This window comes from Schistocerca serialis, chromosome 2 (genome assembly GCF_023864345.2).
Source record: "Schistocerca serialis cubense isolate TAMUIC-IGC-003099 chromosome 2, iqSchSeri2.2, whole genome shotgun sequence".
NCBI lineage: Eukaryota > Metazoa > Arthropoda > Insecta > Orthoptera > Acrididae > Schistocerca > Schistocerca serialis.
Window position 1 is genome coordinate 958,778,142 of NC_064639.1, and position 21,197 is coordinate 958,799,338.

Below are 21,197 nucleotides of genomic sequence, written 5' to 3' on the forward strand. Positions count from 1 at the left end.
GCAGAACTGATGTTCTGAAAGTATTCCCCTACTTGTTAAAAATTTTGACCCGTGAATGAGCAAGGCGATCTGCTATTAATGAAATGTATGGAACGTATGTAGGGATCTTTAAGTGATAACACCACTGAAGAATTTTCAAAAAATCATTTCTGTTTGTTTAAAAAATGCTTTGGACCTTCTAAAATGCGAGGCAAAAAGTGTAATCAATGAAAAAACGAGTCTATGGAAATCCGAGCGCCTCCTGTAGCGCCTCGGATGTCCCGAAACGAAGTATCTGTAGTGTCTGGGTCTACTTAGAAGCATTCCAGAAAAATAATACGTAGGGTTGGTGTCAGCAAGCATCAGCACTTGTACGAAAAAGTTTTGGGTGCCTTAATGACTCTTCATAGAACATTTTTGATTTTGTAGTATAGAGTTCTATCTTTCAAATAGGAATGAGTGATAAGAAACTGTACTCGGGCAGGAATGATACGATAACATCGTATACAACGCGGAGTTGAAGCAGCAGGTCATCAAAGCGCCTAGAGAGTAGATATGAGGTTGTGAGCAGTTCAGAAGGAGTCAGTGTCCCTACTAAGAAAACGAAAGACAGTGACCAGAATTTTTATGTGAATTACGAAATGAGCTATATGACTATAAATCTTCTTGCAGTTTCCACTGCTAGTTGTCAATCCGTGAAATGTAAAACATGGAAAGCAGGCATCACGTAGCAGCAAAGAAGTCCTCGAGGTTTAGGATTCACAATAATTATTGCTTGTCCATCCAGTAGTTGTTATACGAAGTATTTAATTTATACGGAACACATACGAAATCAGCCGTCGATTTTCCTAACAAACCATTTGCTTGGAGTAGAGCTAAACAGAATTTTGAAGTTATGTGCATTCATGGAATTACAACGACCTGTAATTCAATAGTTCGATGACAGTGGCTACGATGTTTATTGCAACGGTAACAGTACGACGGGCTAGTCCCGGGATAACAGATTAAAGGTAAGAGTTTTGTAAACGCAGAACTTTTTCATTTGTTCACGTCTACAACACGTTTCAAAACTTCAAACAGATTTTTTCGGAATGTGATTTTTCGAAACGGCAGGTAGCGTAACTCTAATAGTTTTCAACCTTTTTATTTGCAAATTTAACCACAACTTAGAATTATCATTTCAAAGTAACCCAAGTTGAATATTTTCCATTACTTAATTTAAACAATATTTATGAAGAAATGACTGTCCTTTTTCGGTGAAAACTGAATTACTTTATTCACACACTCGAAAATTACACAAAAATCAATTCTAAAGCCCCGTACATGGTTCGCTGTCTACACTTTTGTAGATTAAAAGGATCTTTTTTCTGTTTTCCTGATTCCAACTGGCAACTGCTATAGTGTGAGCCGCAGATCGCCTCAAATTCAACATGCCTCGGGACAATTCCTCCAGTGCTGCAGTGTTGCTATTTTGTAATATACTTAGATACGTGCTCAATAACAGCCCCAAGTATTATTTGTCTCACCTTCCCTTCCACACGAACAAAACCGTCAAGGAAACGCTTTTCTAGGCAGTTTACAGTGGTGTTACCCCTTAACATGTGTAAAAGCAATGCAAAACTATCACCGAGACGTTCCATCATTTTAACACCACCTTTAAGTGTAGCTGAATATTCCACTACAGAACAAATTCGTGTAATTCTCACTAAACTGCACCTCGTATTGCCTAACATAAGATTGTAAGAAGCACGAATCGCAAAAGAACCAGCTCACGATGTTTTCAGGACTGCACAAGGTGTCTAGAAATTCTGTGCAAGTCATACCTACATTATACTGACCCAAAGTTACATGCAAAGAAGAAAAATATCCCATCTGCCGAAAACAATTTCTCACGCTATTTATTCACCAAAAGGCACATCGGTCTCAATAAGCTGTGCTCGCATCAGCTACGAAAATCGAAAAAGATGACTAAACACATGCAAAAGTTCCTGGAGCATGTGGTCAGAGCTTAAAATTCGAACTGTTTAGAAATGAATAGGGGGAGGAAAAATAATAAACGATAGATTTGAGATTAATCCCAATTATTAATCCATAAATAAGCATGATAGGTGATAAGGGAAAAATACATATGGTACCCAAGAAACCACATATTCTCAAGAACGGGAAAGAAACCCATGTGTTTCCGAATGCCCCCCACCCCCACCCTATTATTCATTGAGTGGGAAAGTAACATGAGACGTAGCCCTAATGCAAGGGAGACTTAATGAAACAGCGATACTGAAGATCGATATTGATCACTGTGTAGTGAAGAAAATCTCGTTCGGAACAAAGAAATCGAACCTCTCCTACAATGACATCTGAAAAGTTGAAACGTCATAATAATATCGAATTACGACAATGAAACGCTAGCAAGCAACGCTCTTGTAAGGAATTTTAATTACCGCAACTTAGAAAAACCCATCTCAGTGCCACACAAGATGCTGATTTCTAAGCTTAACACGTAGAAAAAGTTAGTTGTCGCTGACGCCGAGCATTGGAAGAATCAGGGAAAGAGCAAGCGTAACAGTCCAGCTTCACAGGTAGAGTTTTTGTCCCGCGTGCTGTCGGCACTACGAACCCGAAAACCTAGCCGCCTAACCAGCTGACCGGTCGGCGGGTCTCTCTTCAGTGTACAGCGTGTACGCACGGTTCGCTCTGCAACCACGGATGTGAGTTCCCTAGCAGAATTTCCCCATCTAATTCCGGCTGCAGTCTTGCCGTAATTGAGCGATAATAGTCTTCTATGAAATCTAAATCGGTCACCGAAGAACTGCGCACTTTCCCACCTGCTTATCAAACTGCGGTCCCAGACACTACGAGGAACACGTTCTGCAACGAGTCAAGAAATATACATACATGTTTTCTCTGCCTAGTTTGATGCAGACCACTACAACTTCCTCTCCTGTGCCAGCCTTTTCATAACAGAGTAGCACTTGAACCAAACGTCCTCAGTTATTTCTACATCTACTTCTACACTGCATACACTGCAAATCACATTTACGTGTCTGGCAGAGAGTTCATCGAACCACCTCCACAATTCTCTATTGTTCCAATCTCGTGTAGCGCGAGGAAAGAATGACCTCCTACATGTCTCCGTACGACCTCTGGTTTTCCTTATTTTATCGTGGTCAACGTTCCTCCCTATGAAGGTCGACGACAACAAAATATTTTTGCATTCGGAGGAGAAGGTTGGTCACTGGAATTTCTTGAGAAGATTGCTCCCTAACGAAAAATGCCTTTGTTTTAATGCTGTCCGTCCCATATCCTGTATCATTTCAATGACACTGTCTCCCCTATTTCGCGATAATACAAAACGTGCTACCCTTCTTTGAACTTTCTCGATGTACTCCGTCAGTCCTATCTGGTAAGAATCCCACACCGCGCAGTTTTCTAAATGAGGACGGACAAGAATAGTGTATGCAGTCTCCTTAGTAGATATATACATTTCCTAAGTGTCCTGCCAATAAAACGCAGTCTTTGGTTAGCCTTCCCCACAGCATTTTCTATGCGTTCCTTCCAATTTAAGTTACTGGATATATTCCACCTACAGATTTTACCATCTGCAACTACCTCCAGCACTATGGAAGCTATCCCTCATGTCTTAATAAATATCCTATTACGCTGTCCTTTCTTCAGGACAGTATTTTCTGCATATTCGTCACCTATGGACAACCTCCAAATTTCTTATCAGGGTGCTTGATTTTTATATGCTGTTGCAAAGTAGAAAACACAGCCACTCTGGTTATCTCCTTTCCCGGTTTTCTCGCAGTCTATAATTCACTTCCATACAATGTCCAGCTCCAGATATTATATATATTTTAATTTTCAGGTAAAGTCCTTTATCAATGAAGGTTGTGGCAGTATGCTTCTTGCGCCCAGCTTGTTTGGGCAGTCATGCGCTGTTTTGCCTCTAAGATCGTCCAGTTCGTCTTATGCGTGGTCTTTCGTTTTGATGTTACGTTTCTACAAATAATCTAATTTCACGCGGTCTTTAATACTTCCGAAAAACGTCTTTGCACCGCTTCCCACTTGAGATCGCTGTTTCTTGCTCATCAAATCCCTTGAAACTCTCTTAAATTTTCTTGAGAAAAGACAGTTTCTTAAACCTTGCTACTACGAGTATTTTCAAGTGTAACGTAAGAAAATTCTCGTTGGTGCATTTACCTTTCCTGAAGCTAAGCTGATTGTCTTATAACAACCCTGGTGCGCCATTTAACAAGCTAACTGCTCTGTAATTCCCTCATTTATCTGCCCTTCCAGTCTTCCGGAGTCTTCAAAATATATGTCGCATATAGACCATTATAGAAAAATTTGGAAATTGGGTCTGATACAGATACGAACACACGCTTTTCTCGTGCACCATTTGCGCTGGGATAGGCAGCTGGGAAATATATACTGGCGTATTGCACAAAGTCGGAGCTTGATAATTATTATGGATTTTGACCTATATGTTAAGCGTGGCAGTATAAATCCCGCAGGAATTTATTTATAGTTTTGAAGATTATAAAAGTATTTCAACGGGCAAATAAAGACTAAATGATTGAACTGCAATAGCCGCACACGACCTAACAAACATGATTTAGTTATTTTTCCAAAATTGTGGGCATTCAGCAGTCACGCTTTGTGCCACACGCCGACTGTTGGAATTCATTTAGTAATTGGTCGCTACTCTGGCCAGCCATTTTAATTGTGTGACAACGTAATTTATATAACGAAGCAGAAAAAAAGCAAGCAATAACTTCAGTTTGCCGGAATTAATTTTCCATCTGTATTAATTATATTGTCTCCGCAAATGAGAATTTATCAGTAAATCCCCATATATAAAGTACTTTTTTAATTAAGACTAAAAACCTCAGTGAAATACACTCCTGGAAATTGAAATAAGAACACCGTGAATTCATTGTCCCAGGAAGGGGAAACTTTATTGACACATTCCTGGGGTCAGATACATCACATGATCACACTGACAACCACAGGCACATAGACACAGGCAACAGAGCATGCACAATGTCGGCACTAGTACAGTGTATATCCACCTTTCGCAGCAATGCAGGCTGCTATTCTCCCATGGAGACGATCGTAGAGATGCTGGATGTAGTCCTGTGGAACGGCTTGCCATGCCATTTCCACCTGGCGCCTCAGTTGGACCAGCGTTCGTGCTGGACGTGCAGACCGCGTGAGACGACGCTTCATCCAGTCCCAAACATGCTCAATGGGGGACAGATCCGGAGATCTTGCTGGCCAGGGTAGTTGACTTACACCTTCTAGAGCACGTTGGGTGGCACGGGATACATGCGGACGTGCATTGTCCTGTTGGAACAGCAAGTTCCCTTGCCGGTCTAGGAATGGTAGAACGATGGGTTCGATGACGGTTTGGATGTACCGTGCACTATTCAGTGTCCCCTCGACGATCACCAGTGGTGTACGGCCAGTGTAGGAGATCGCTCCCCACACCATGATGCCGGGTGTTGGCCCTGTGTGCCTCGGTCGTATGCAGTCCTGATTGTGGCGCTCACCTGCACGGCGCCAAACACGCATACGACCATCATTGGCACCAAGGCAGAAGCGACTCTCATCGCTGAAGACGACACGTCTCCATTCGTCCCTCCATTCACGCCTGTCGCGACACCACTGGAGGCGGGCTGCACGATGTTGGGGCTTGAGCGGAAGACGGCCTAACGGTGTGCGGGACCGTAGCCCAGCTTCATGGAGACGGTTGCGAATGGTCCTCGCCGATACCCCAGGAGCAACAGTGTCCCTAATTTGCTGGGAAGTGGCGGTGCGGTCCCCTACGGCACTGCGTAGGATCCTACGGTCTTGGCGTGCATCCGTGCGTCGCTGCGGTCCGGTCCCAGGTCGACGGGCACGTGCACCGTCCGCCGACCACTGGCGACAACATCGATGTACTGTGGAGACCTCACGCCCCACGTGTTGAGCAATTCGGCGGTACGTCCACCCGGCCTCCCGCATGCCCACTATACGCCCTCGCTCAAAGTCCGTCAACTGCCCACACGGTTCACGTCCACGCTGTCGCGGCATGCTACCAGTGTTAAAGACTGCGATGGAGCTCGGTATGCCATGGCAAACTGGCTGACACTGACGGCGGCGGTGCACAAATGCTGCGCAGCTAGCGCCATTCGACGGCCAACACCGCGGTTCCTGGTGTGTCCGCTGTGCCGTGCGTGTGATCATTGCTTGTACAGCCCTCTCGCAGTGTCCGGAGCAAGTATGGTGGGTCTGACACACCGGTGTCAATGTGTTCTTTTTTCCATTTCCAGGAGTGTAGGTATAAAGCAGTATAAAATATGTTTTGAATAACACTGCTCAGAATATTAGGGAACTGTGGGATACTATTTTTTCCGAACCTCCATGTATTAACGTTCGGTTGTCTTTTCCCCTTATCGATATAGGGAATTTCTCTAGTCTGCTGAAAGGGGGCAGGGCGAGCGGTTTTGAAAGGTGGGCCGCCGTCAGGGATAGCTAAGACTACTGGTCGGTGTTTATGTGTATTCCGCCCGAAGAGGCTATGAAGGCCCAACGGTACCGACAGGCCGCCGTGTCATCCTCAGTCTACAGGCATCACTGGATGTGGATTGGAGGGGCATGTCGTTGGCACGCCGCTCTCCCAGCCGTATGTCAGTTTCCGAGACCGGAGCCGCTACTTCTCAATCAGGTAACTCCTCAGTTTGCCTCACAAGGGCTGAGTGCACCCCACTTGCCAACAGCGCTAAACAAACCGGATGGCCACCCATCCAAGTACTAGCGCAGCCCGACAGTGCTTAACTTCGGTGATCTGACGGGAACCGGTGTTACTACTGCGGCAAGGCCGTTGGCTTCTTTATTTAGAGGCTCCTCTTAATTCTGATACAAGGTAGATATAGCATTATCTAATCAACATTTGGCCTTATTTAATTGTCATCCTAAAGTCATTTCTACGGATTTCATGAAGTTTTAATTCTATTATTGGCATTTTGGTGCCGTGTCAGATTCAGCGGTTTAGCTGTACTTACTCAGAAATACGTAATGCTATAAATTACTCCTGAAATCAGCTGATTTTGGATTTAATGAAAACTCACTTAAATATTACTTTAAAAAATTATTATTATTGCCATTTTAGCACAATGTCTGCTTCGGTAATTTAATGTGACTACTCATTATAAGCCGCTGCTGAGTTGGACGAAATACTGTTTAACCTGCCTTAAAATTTTATTGAAACTTATTATTGTCTTTTTGCTGCTGTGTTATATTCCACAGTTTAATTTAACGATGACTGCTCGGTAGTATTTAAGCTGGTAAGTCACTGCTGGGGGACCTAAAGTACTATTTAGCCTGTCTTAACGAAAATTTTATTAGAAGTTAGTATTGTCATTCAGCTGGCGTGTCGTACTCCTCATCAGTATTTAAGCTATTAAATCGCTGAGGTTGTTGTAGTACCATCCAACATGCACGCAAAGAAAATTTTTTTGAAAACTATTGTCATTTTGGGACTGTGCTACATTCCACAGTGAAACTGTAACCATTCATTTTTTTTATTAATGTCTAAGGGCTAAGGCTTTAATTTGTAAACACAAGTCCGCAGCTCGTGGTCGTGCGGTAGCGTTCTCGCTTCCCACGCCCGGGTTCCCGGGTTCGATTCCCGGCGGGGTCAGGGAGTTTCTCTGCCTCGTGATGACTGGGTGTTGTGTGCTGTCCTTAGGTTAGTTAGGTTTAAGTAGTTCTAAGTTCTAGGGGACTGATGACCATAGATGTTAAGTCCCATAGTGCTCAGAGCCATTTTTGTAAACACAAGGCAATTATTAATAAACCCTAATATTCATATTAAATAAAAGGTTATTCCTGGCATCTACCAGTTCCTATTAATATCCATCCACCTATATCAATTATTGAGAACACAAAGACCGACTTCTGTGGCCGACCGGTTTTAGGCGCTTCAGCCCGGAACCGCGCTGCTCCTACGGTCGCAGTTTCGAATCCTGTCTGGATGTGTGTGAAGTCCCGAGGTTAGTTAGGTTTAAGTAGTTCTAAGTCTAGGGGACCGATGACCTCAGATGTTAAATCCCATAGTGCTTACAGCCATTTGAACCATTTGACAACACAAGAGTGATACAGACATCATGACTACTACACGCCACAAGACTGAATGTCGCCTGGTGGCGTAACGAGCACGTGAAGATGTATGGAAAGTATGAAAGAGTTCTAGTGACGATACGCGCCGCAAATTTGGAAATCAACGTACATTAGCAGACTGTTATGGCCTACGCCTAATCACAGAACGTAGAGGCTGGAGGCTTTCCCGCTCTTTAAATCAGGATAGGTGGCAATCAGTGGCAGATCTGACGACAGAGTTACTACGCTGGTGCAGGCACGTTTCGGAGCATTCCGTTCAGTGCGCATTGTTGAACTTGGGACTCCGCAGGAGGTGATTACTCCGTGTTCTGACGTTGACCCAAAGACACGGTCATTTACGGCTGCTGTGGGCTCGGGATCATAGTGATTGGACTATGGGTCGTGGAAGTGTGTCACCAGATTGAACTTTCTGGTGGAAGCCAAGCTGTGAGGAGCGGTCGTGAGTCGTGCTTGGGTAGGTCAGTTGACAGAGCAATTGCCCCAGAAAAAAGGTCCCGATTTCGAGTCTCGGTGCAGCAAACAGTGTAATCTGCCAAGAATGTTCATATCAGCGCATAATCCGCTGCAGAGTGAAAATTATACTCTGGAAACATCGCTCAGGCTGTGACTAAGCCTTGTCTCCGTAATATCCTCTGTTCCAGGAAGTGTCACAGGAGAGCTTCTGTGATGTTTGGAAGGTAGGATATGAGGTATTGACGTAAGCAGAGCTGTGAGCACGGGTCGTGAGTCGTGCTTGGGTAGCTCAGTGGGTAGAGCACTTCCCCGTGAGAAGTAAAGTTCCCGAGTTCGAGTGTCGTTCAGGCACACAGTTTTAATCATATGTAGGTATTGGTACAAGTAATGCTAACCGAAAGTAAGGTCGTCGGAAGAACTAACACGGCATACGGAAAAGTCAAAACCACTTTCGATAAAATTAAAGCAAAAATGTCAACACGCAGACTGAAGGAAATAGTACAACAAAGTTCTGTACGAGGGGGAGGAACTGTCTGTTGACATGATACGAAAATAAAGGGGAACAGACATAAGAGATCCAGTATTAGAGACAGAGTTTAACATAGCTTAGGAAGACTTGAGATTAAATAATTCCGTCGGGTTTCTAGAGTCATTTGCGGAAGTGACAAACAAATGACTGTTCAGGTCAGTGTGTAAAACCTATGAGACTGGCAAAATATCATTAGGCTTTCGGAAACATATCATCAATTTTTTTAAAGTCTTCATTCTTTTGATTGGTTTGATGCTGCCCGTTACGAATTCCTCTCACTTGCCGACCCATTCATCTCAAAATAGCACTTGCAACCTTCGTCTTCAGATATTTGATGGATGTGTTTGAATCTCTGTTTTCCTTTTCGGTTTTTATCATCTAGAGCTCCCTATAGTGCTGTACACATTACTGCCTGATGTCTAACAGATGTCCTGTCATCCTGTCCCTTCTCCTTGTCTGTGTTTTCCACATATTCCTTTCCTCGTTGATTTTCCGGAGACACTCTTCAGTCCACCTAGTTTTAAACAGTCTTTTGTAGCACCACATCTGCACGATTCTCTTCTTTTCCGGTTTTCCCACAGGCCATGCTGCACTACCATACGCCGCTACGGACGCAGGTTCGAATCCTGCCTCGGGCATGGATGTGTGTCATGTCCTTATGTTAGTTAGGTTTAAGTAGTTATAAGTCTAGGGGACTGACGACCTCAGATTTTAAGTCCCATAGTGCTTAGAGCCATTTGAACCATTTGAACCTTCACTACCATACAGTGATGCGCTCCAAACATACATTCTGAGAAATTTCTTCCTCAAATTGGGCATATATTTAATACTAGGAGGCTTCTCTTGGCGAGGAATGCTCTGTTTGCCAATGTCATCAGTGAAACTTATCATTGATTTTCTTTCACCGTGAATTTTAATTCCACTCTTGAACCTTTATTTTATTTCCGTCATTCCTTCATCCATACAGTCCCGAATACAGGAAGAGCAGGTAAGTTCGGGGACTTCCTCGCAGTCAGCTTAACAGCTCATGCATCCAAGTTGCTGACATGAATAAAATACAGAAAATATAAAAGAAAGAGATGACTGTTGGATGACGGTCAGTTTGGCCTTAGGGAAGGTCAGGGCACCAGAGTGGCAGTTCTGATGTTGCAGTTAATATTGGAGGCTATACTTAAGTAAAATCAAGACACGTTCTTAGAATTTGTAGACCTATAAAATTTGTAAATGGTGTAGTATGTCCAACATTCTGAGACAAATAGGAGTAAGAAGGCTAATATTCCATAAGTACAAAAACCAAAACGAAACAATAAAAGTGGAAGACCAAGAACGAAGTACTCCGATTAAAAAGATTGAAAGCAAAGATCTAGTCCACTGTTCAATCTACATCCTGAAGAGGCAATGAAGGAAATAAAAGAAATATTAAGTGAGATTAAAATTATGGGTGAAAGTTCTCAATAATAAGATTTGCTGATGACATTTATATCCTCAGTGAAGGTGAAGAAGGATTACAAGAGGTGCTTAGTGGATTGGTCAAGTGAATAAAGAGTATCGATTGAGAGTAAGCCAAAGAAAGTTAAAATAATGAGGAGTAGCAGAAATGAGGTTAGAGAAACCTAACATAAAATCTGGCGACACAGTAAAAGGAATCTCCTGTCTAGGAATCAAAATAACACATGACGGGTGAAGCAAGGAGGACATCAAAAGCAGACTACCATAGGCAAAGATGGCATTCCTGATCGACAGAAATCAACTAGCATCACGTTTTCGGCTTAATTCGAGGAAGAAAGTTTTAAGAAAATACGTTTGGAGCACAGATTTGTATAGTAGTGAATCACGGATTGTCGGTAAACCAGAGAAGAAGGTTTCGATCCATTTGAGATGTGGTGCTGTAGAAGGATGTTGCATATTGGATCGACCGATAAGATAAGAAATGAGGAGATTCTACATAGAAACGGCGAAGGACGGAGCTGCTGTATCCTAGGCTTAGGCTGTCCCACGCTGCAGCATGGTTTGCCAGGCTGCCTACCGAGAAGACAACAGCATGTTTACGATAAGGATTTCGGACAGGCGGCGGCAACATCGCTGCACTGCTTCCTTATGCCTATCAAGTGTACAGAGTGGGACAAGCAACTTTCCACTCGTCCAGCACTCACAAGTAAATCTACCTAAAGAAAAACACTTCGATTTAGATCGTCTTTGAATAGACTGCAGTGTAGAGCAAAATGAGAGGCAAATATTTTTTTTTATACGTGCTCTTACGGCCGTTTAGGGCGTGAAACACCATCTTGAATAAAGAAGTCTGAGATTCACTTTTCTGATTGACATAAAAAAATACTTCAAATAAAAGTTCTATCGTTTTTAGCATATGTTACATTACAACGGTGCAATCAGATTGACCGAAAAAGTCTCTTTTCTCGGCACACCTTCCCTTCTTACTATCTTGTTTCTCACTTCGAAATTTGACGACCAGCAAAACATACAACATCGTAAACACAAAATTCATGTATGACGAAGTGGTATTCAAAACACATATTTGTCAAAAATAAGGTAGAAATACCTCCTTATCACTACACCGGTTGTACGTCCACTTAAATGCCAATTACCGTGGTGGATTTTTAATAAGTATTTCCCTGATACATTCTTTTAATTCTATTTATCTTTTAATTTAGCGTTTTATTTGTATTTCCTTTTTACATTTGCCGTATTTTTTTCTTCTTGTATTTAAGTTGTAACATTTTCAGTTTGAATTATTTTATATTTGAAACTGTTTGTACATTATCGTTGTGACATTATTGTAAATGTTTACAATATTAAGAAATTGCAGAATTGTTCAAGACTGAGAAATGCTGAATACACTTTGATTTTGGGCACCAAGCATAGGGGATTTCCAAAAAAAAATGGCTTTCTTGATATATCTGGACGTACCGTTGTAACGTAAATTTAAAAACGAGGCAACTTTTATTTGAAGTGTCTTTGTGTATTTGTTATTCTTTCAACAGTATTCATTCAGGAATATTAAACTCAATCTTTTTCAGTGGGTATTGAACCCCTTAACGGCCATATGGGCTCGTATAAAAAATATGTATCTCTTATTTTGAATACATTACAGCGTATTTAAAGCTAATCAAAATCGAAGTGTATCCCTTGGGTAGGTTGACTTATTGGAAAGTGGCATGGCTTCGGAACATCCAGCTGACTTGTGCCTCCAATGAAATGAAATGATCAGCAGTTACCTCCGAGTTCAAAAAATGGCTCTGAGCTCTATGGGACTTAACATCTATGGTCATCAGTCCCCTAGAACTTAGAACTACTTAAACCTAACTAACCTAAGGACAGCACACAACACCCAGCCATCACGAGGCAGAGAAAATCCCTGACCCCGCCGGGAATCGAACTCGGGAACCCGGGCGCGGGAAGCGAGAACGCTACCGCACGACCACGAGATGCGGGCCGAGTTCTAAGAGCGATTAAGTTCTAAGAGCGATTATCTGTGAGTTTCCTGGCACTGGTCATCAAGTAACCATCGAGCAACCTTTTTGTTCTGGGTCACGAATATTTACCGACTGGACTACACCAAGCAGGTTAGCTATCCTGAACTGCACTTTGAATCGGGAATGTGTAACGTATACACTTTGGTCTATACTTCTAAGTGACCTTTAGTGAACTGGTTTATTTCCTCTAGAGTCTCCGCATATGAGTCGAACTGTATACAGTGTGCCTCAGTTGTCCCTACCAATATGTTTTATGCAGCCTGCAATGTCTTCAAATACCACATGCAAGATTTTCATAATCGCTCGGTCGCTATGCAAAAGCTATTTCTCCTGCAGGAAAAAACGCGTTTTTCTTGAATAACTCGAAGGCTGTATACTTCAGCAATAACGTATCCCACTATAAAATTTAACTACGTTACATTTCCTATAAAAAGATCCTGTTCATTTCTCTGTAGGATTAATACTTTGTGCGTAGCGAGCGAGAGAACATGAAAATCTCACACATGGTTTTCGAAGGCTTTGGAGGTTACATACAATACATCGGTGGGGGCTGCTGGATCACCCAGTGTATTGTATCTTGTATAAACGTGGGACTTTAATTGATATTGTCATTTGTAGTTATGTAGTCATCTTGTTGAAAATGACCTTTATTTGCAATGCCGGCCGAGCGGATCTAGGCGCTACAGTCTGGAACCATGCGACCGCTACGGTCGCAGGTTCTAATCGTGCCTCGAGCATGGACGTGTGTGATGTCCTTAGGTTAGTTAGGTTTAAGTAGTTCTAAGTTCTAGGGGACTGATGACCTTAGAAGTCAAGTCCCATAGTGCTCAGAGCAATTTGAACCATTTTTTTTGCTGTGCAATAGAGCACACAGTGACTGCCATCACAACCGTAACATATGGATACCGCAGCCAAGGAGAAGGGACGAGATGATAGGACATATATTAAAACGTCAGGAATTACACTCCATCGTATTAGAGGGATCTGTTGAGGGTAAAAAATGTAGAGGAAGACAGACTGGAATATATCCAACAAATAAATGAGCGTGTTGGATGTGAGTCTTACTGGGATATGCAGAGACTGGCACAAGAGTGGAATTCGTGGATTTCCTTATCGAACCAGTCAGAAAACAGCTGACTTAAAAAAGTATGTTAATGCTGTTTTGCGTGTAGTCTAAAATAGCACTTCAGATGCCTTTGTCTGTTATGTAAATAACACCTGTATCAACTCTGATAAGGGGCGAGGGAAGGTATATACCAGGTTGACGAGTTCTCTCACAACTTCATTGCTTAGTATTGAAAGGCGGAATTCATTGCGATGCTCTTTCTTTATCTTTTTCGAAAGGAAGCTTGATTAAAATATCAAGACTTTGCTCCTTGAAATGTTCGTGACACAAATTCCTTTATCCATGCCACCTGAGAAGTTGGACAGCGGCTTTCTACAAAAATGTTTATTTCACGCAAACTCATGAATGGAGGGGCTGTGATAAAAGATTCCGACTTCTATGAAGCACGTTTTACTCTTACTTACAAACAGATGGAGTAAAGAGCATGTCCTCGCCTTAATAGAGTCACTTTCTTGACATAAATTTACGTCGGAAAGACTTTTACAGCATCCTTCTTCTCCGGTGAATTGCTGAACTTAAGAAACCCTCTCCTCGCTCAGTAACGCCAAATTGACGTTTAATGCCCCGTCACGGCTTTTGACGTAACGACGGCTTTTCAGCCGGATACCGCCCTTTCAGTTCCTCTTATCTCGCCTCCTTCGCCGTCTTTCAGCGTGAAAAAGGCAGTGTTCTCTCCTGGCAGTCTAATCGTTTCTACGCTGCTTGCAAAGTCATTCTCGCTGTTTGTTTCTCTGCTTCAGCGTTTGCCTACAGTATATCAGTAGTCTAAACAATTAATATAATACCGTTTAACTTTGCCATATTAAGGCATTCCAGTCCGTTGCAGAGCTTCTTTACCTGAACTTTCACTACAGCATGATTTATGATTTTTATTTCTCTTATTTTTAATTTTATTGGGTTTTTTATTTATTTAGGAATAAAGCATTTAACATGTCCTTCAAACACTACTTTTTATGGGTGAATTAAAGAAAAGTTTACATCGTTTGCAACATGTAAGTGAAATTGTAGAACAGAGCAATGAATATGATTTACTGTTTCGGCTAGGGTTCACAGATTTTGAGAGAATATTGACTCACTTCAACAAAATCTGTAATAACACCCCATGCAGAACGAAGCATTTATGAAACCTGTGTTATTATCGTGCCCCTGTTCAATATAGCCTTCGAAAAGGTTGTAAGAAATGCGGGCATCAATTGAGATGCTGACGTACGCAGAAGCGCCAAGAACTGAAAAAAATCCTAACAAGTCTTGAAAGAGGTGCTAGAAGGATGAACCTACAGATAAATGAAGGGAGTAGTATGTGCCTATAGTTAAGAACGATTATCCTAACGAGCCAACACTCATAGAAATTGGTTCAAGTATGTCTGATTTCGTGCGTGGTTTCACTTATCTTGGAAAGGAAGTAAACTGCAAGAACAATGTCATTTTCCAAATACAAAAACGAATGTTGTCCATGAACATGTGCTACCATGGCGTATAACATTTTAGTGAATTCATCATTATCGATGATGAAACCTGGACACTAACGAAATTCGATTAAGAGCTATTTCACATGTTGAAGATCTTGAGGCAAATATTGTGTCACTAGAAGAAAACTGTGTCCGAAGGAGGAGACTCAACTATTAATACTTACATAATCTATTTCCAGTTGTATTAACTTCCTCAGCCTTCACGTAGCATATATGCTACATGCAATTTTCACAATTTTTAGCTCAGACAATTAATTAAAGTTGGAATGCCTGACTGTAGCATGTACTTCACACCACATGCTTACTGTGCATCAGTTGTAGCATGTGTTTATAATATATTACAATATACTAAACATGACTTACGTAATCTAATAAGCCATTGCTTATTCCCTGACAAAAATACGGTGCCACATTTTTTTCGATGTAGCGTTGGGTCTACAGTCGGCAACGACCTATACTTTTACTTTACCGAGAGATAATGCGAGAGGATGAAGAGTGCGAAAAAGAAGAGGAAGAATGTTATGGCAAAGATGATGCAGTTTCGTGAGGAAACGCTCGAGAACATCAACAGTCAGCATGTTAACGTGCCACGCATCCATATGAGACGAATTAAACCCAGAAAAGTTGTATCAGACGCAGGGTGCGTAAACGTAAGGGTTTCAAATTTGTGAAGTGTACTAAATGCAAAATATATCTGTGTTTCATAGGAACAGGACTACTTTTAGCAAATCCGGATTGTATTTTCACATATTATAATAAAATAACATATTGTTGTACTTTCAAATTCTGAAGGTGGAAGGGGTAAAATACAGGGAACGAAAGGCTATTTACAATTTGTACAGAAACCAGGTGGCAGTTACAAGAGATGAGGGGTACGAAAGGGAAGCAGTGGTTGAGAAGGGAGGGAGACAGTGTTGTAGGCTATGCCCAATGTGATTCAATATTGAGCAAGCAGTAAAAGAAAGGGAAACAAAAATTCGGAGTAGGAATTAAAATTCAAGCAGGAGAAATAAAAACCTTGACATTGTAATTCCGTCAGAGACAGCAAAGGCGATGGAAGACCAGTTGAACGAATGGACAGTGTCTTGAAAGGAGGATATAAGATGAACATCAACAAAAGCAAAACGAGGATAATGGAATGTACTCAGGTGATGTTGAGGGAATTATATTAGGAAATGAGACACTTAATGTAGTAGACGAGTTTTGCTATATGGGCAACAAAAGAACTGATGATGGTCGAAGTAGGAAGGATATAAAATGTAGACTGGCGATGGCAAGGAAAGCGTTTTTGAAGAAGAGAAATTTGTTGACGTCGAGTAGACGTTAAAGTACGAGATAGTTTTCTCTGAAACTATTTGTATGGAGTGTAGCCGTAGCCATTTATGTGAGTGAAACATAGACGACAAACGGTTTGGACAAGAAGTGAAAAGAAGTTTTTGAAATGTGATGCTACAGAAGAATGCTCGAGATTAGATGAATAGATCACATAACTAATGAGGTGGTAATGAATAGAACTGGGGAGACGAGGAACTGGTGGCACAACTTGACTAAAATAGGCGATTGGTTGGTAGGACACGCTTTGGGACATCAAGAGATGACCAGTTTAGTAATGGGGGGGAAGCGTGGAGGTTAAAAGTCTTAGAGGGAGACCACGAGTTGAATACACTAAGCAGATACAGAAGGATGTAGGTTGAAGTAGTTACCCTAAGACGAAGAGACTTGCACAGGATAGAGTAGTATGGACTGCTGCATCAAACCAGTCTTTGGACTGAGCACCACAACAACAAAAACGTACTAATATATGTATTTCAGTTGCTAGTTCATAAATATCACTCATCAAATCCCTTGATTTCCGGTTTTTATTTGAGACTTATCTTGGAAGACCAAGCTTTCTCTTAGGTGTCTGCTCCTCTAGGAAGGCTGGCTTCACTATGCCTGAAGCGGCCTTCCTCCCCCATGGAAGGTGAGATTGGAGAATGGAAATTAAAGACATGCTCGGCCTCACAACCTACTACTATCGGGGCAGAGAAAAAAAAAAACAGGAATTGGTCAAAGGAGGCCAACAGAAAAGAAAATAGACGAAGTGTGACACAAGTAAGTAGAAGCAATATAAGCTAAGGGCCCATGTGGTTTCCACCCACATACGTCCTAGAATGGGGGACTTCTCTTCTTCTGGTCGCGCAGATACTTACCAGCCTGGAATGGGTGAGGGAGCGTAGCCTGCGCCAGCGTTGCTCGGTCACTGAGATATACAGATCTCCCCACCAACGAAATGAAGATCCGTAGATCAGTGACAGACTGCACAAGAAGAAATAGAATAAGAAATGAAAATAAGGGAAGAACTGGGGGGTTCAGCCATTAACTAAAAAAGTAATCCAAAGAAAGTAGGAGTGGAAAGACCATGATTGCTTTTGTCACCTCAGAGAATCGCTCGATGAGCGATGGTGTACAATCCTATTGGTAGGACTGTGGGAAGGCCGAGGAGGAGATGGTGAAAGCAGAATTGTCCATGAGGCCTAATAACCATATCGGTAGAAGAAGAATATGAAGAAGAAGATAAATCATCCATGAACACCTTTTATCACTAGGATAAAAGCCTATTTGAGCCCTGATGTAGCATATAAGCTACATGCTCTACAATTTGGTGAAACACATCAAGTCTGTAAATTTAGTACGGTATTCTAGTATCTGTTTTGTCTAGAACAATGCAGCGTCTATCAATGTAACAGTTCCATTCGCAAAATTTAAGCTCAACACTGAGATTAACATTAAAAGCCGGCCGTGTGGCCGAGCGGTTCTAGGCGCTTCAGTCTGGAACCGCGACACCGTTACGGTCGCAGGTTCGAATCCTGCCTCGGGCATGGATGTGTGTGATGTCCTTAGGTTAGTTAGGTTTAGGTAGTTCTAAGTTCTAGGGGACTGATGACCTCAGATGTTAAGTCCCATAGTGCTCAGAGCCATTTGAACCATTAAAAGGCTAGAACGGACTGGAAATTCAACGTATTACCTGAAGGAACCAGGAGGGATGAAGGACCAAAGCTATGGTAGTTGTAAGTTTCATGATTTCAGGAAATTTGGAATTCATAATCGAAGTTAAACACTAAAAAGAAAGGAATGGAATATTCCTAGACAGAAGCCAAGGCTCAAAAAGGGCCGTCATACCACTGTGATAATGACGGCAGACATGCGACTAAAACCAGAGTACCTTCACCTTGGCCGGGGGAAGGTTGAAGTCAAGGAACAGAGGTCAGCGCGGCCTCGCGTGTCTGGCGGCGTTAAAAAGTCGCTAGCTCTGAGTTCACCCCCACTTCCGTCACTTCCCTCCCTCCCCTGTAACAGTCACCTCCATTTGCGGACAAGAAGCCAACCCTTGAGTGTCCTCTCTCTCGTCACGACTGGCCCTGCTTTCGATAAATAAAACGTAAAACACAACGTAAGGCGTAAAATACAGCACCATGAAAGATATCTTTCAGGCGCACAACTAAACGTATAGGAAAGGTTACAGAGTAGACCAGGAGAATTCATTTTCTCATTTCGCACCCCCACGACTTAATTTTTGACGTCGGATACGACTTTCTCTGTGGCAAATTGTTTAAAGAACCCAGGTAGAAGCAATTTATACGTTACGAGAAAAAATTGTAACGAAGGTAATTTTCACAAGTTTTTGAAGAAGTCTTGGAAACAAAGGAATGTTTAGATGTTACTCGCCTATATCCATTTTTATAGGGTATTGTTATTGCATATTTCAATCTGTCATTTGCTATTTTACATCATTTACCAATAACCTTCCAAAAGAGACGTCTGACAGTGCATTTTATTACCAAAGAGCAAATAAAACAGCACCTCTCCATAATACATCGAACTCAACATTTACAAATTTCGTGAAATCATTCAGCTGTTTCCCCAGCGAGATAAGTAAGGATGTACTGTGTTTACTACACTATTTAACAGACATGCTGATGGTTGACCTGGTAAAATTATAACATCAGTGGAACATAGTTCCTAATTAAAGGCAGGACAAAGTGATAAAATATTTCTGTTTTACAAATTTTCTATCTGTTTCATTTGACCTTCCCATCAGTCTCCTAGTAGCTTTACAAACGACAGTCGTCGCAAGGCCGCAGCAAGAATGAAAACTAGGAAGTCGTTTACAAATATGGTAGAGAAAAAACGAAGATGAGGTTGAGATTTATATCACTGGGCTTCTCAAGATCGAATTCTTCTTTAAAAAAGAAAAGTAGCTATTATTACCTGAAAGATGACGACTTGTGGAAAACAGTAATCCAACAGCTACAAATTTATGGAATAACTTTATTACACTATCTGTTTAGGTGCCTCATTAAACACCGCCTTCAGGCTCCTACACACGTAACAAAATAAGCTATCCAGCCGCTGGTGCTTACTAAAGGAACCACTATATCAAAATGATTTCTATTGGTATTTCTACAAGAGACGTGGACACTTCACACACCTAACGAAAAACATTCTTCCATAAATCTACGGCTGCTTTCTGTAAGTCATCGACCAGTCTCACTCCTCTTCTTCCATTTATACAAGATGGGGCTGCAGAAACTTGAAAAGTGATGGTCCTGTAAAAATACTTAGTAAACATTCTTTCCTAACAGTGTTCAATTGTCCATGACATTTTTCAAACAGCAAAGAAAACGCCTGAGAGAAAGGCTGATTATTTATTTATTTTTTGATATTTCTCGTGGAATGTGACAAAACTATTCTCCATTATGGACGCTACAGACTGTTGGATTAATATATTTGTGTGAAAATATTAACAGCTACAGTTCTTAAATGATACAAAGATATCTACAGTGTCTAGCTCGCAGAGGACGATCTTTAACGCTTAAGTTTCTGTTTCACGCTCGATATCACAGCGTTGTTTGACTATGCTTCCAGAAATCCCGTAATGAGAAGTTATACTTTTATTGATGTTATTATCTACATAAATGAACCGCGCTTTCTACGCTAGTTTTATTAGGGCACTGTCTGCGAGATATGAATTAATCGCCCAATTTTTGGTAAACTTTGATGATCATAAACCTTCTATCAGAGAAGGTGTCATTATTCCTTCGAAACTGACATTTGAAATTGTGATTATCAGTTTCTCTATGTAGAAAGATGCTAAATAGATTTTGTTGCTTTAAATAATACTCGTTTATGTAAATGCTCACTGGCTCTACTTCGATTGTACCGAAATGCTTCATCTTTTGAGTAAAGTGTCCTTCGCCACTACCTCTGTTATATATTTTTCATTTATTAGTATGTATGACTTCTGAAGAAGGCTGTATTATTACAGCTGTAACCATGGTCAAGGTTTAAAATAAATATAATTTAGGGCGACTGTGGGCTGTTTTTTACTCGAGACAATCTGGTAACGGTTGCTGTTGTCGCTGCCATCATGAAAATAATGATTAGTTTTCATTTCCTGGACAATGAGGAGCTTCCTTTTCCTTTCGTTGATAGATAATATCTAGAAGAAGATGCAGCAATAATGTCATGGTATGAAACTGTGCAAAATTCAAGTTTAAGTGAGGTAAAAGGTCAGAGGGAAGATTTTAATTTTCTGATGGCTTTTTAATCGCAAGGTAATAGGTAACATTGTATGTTTCGTTTTAACCATAACGATTTGGAGAAACCTGCAACTATTTCTGGAATCTATAATAATTAATGGTGTAAACCATTAGTAATTATTCTTCTGAGACAGTTCATTAGAAAGGTAAAAGTAATTTTTTCCATACTGGAATGAGTAGTACTCACCAGACAGTTCACAAAATGAGCTGTGAATTAATTATATTAACCAATAGTTAATTATTGATGATTTTATTTCCACAATTATGTGAAGAAATAAAGCTAATTTTCAGTGAGTTGGTATACTGTTTCTTTTATATTTTTGGTACAACAATGTAAATGAATATGATTAATAGTTAGTTACATTAAGGATATGGAGTACATACTAATCTGGTTGAAACAAA

At 41.3% G+C, this 21,197-nt stretch overlaps 1 protein-coding gene and 1 pseudogene across 1 annotated transcript in view; both read right to left on the reverse strand.

Annotated features, from left to right (window-relative positions):
* The window catches only part of LOC126458343 (adenylyl cyclase 78C-like), a 788,789-nt gene that overhangs the window by 453,762 nt on the left and 313,830 nt on the right, over positions 1–21,197 (reverse strand). The gene's annotated exons all lie outside the window — the stretch shown is intronic.
* On the reverse strand, positions 6,735–6,852 carry LOC126458913 (5S ribosomal RNA; annotated as a pseudogene).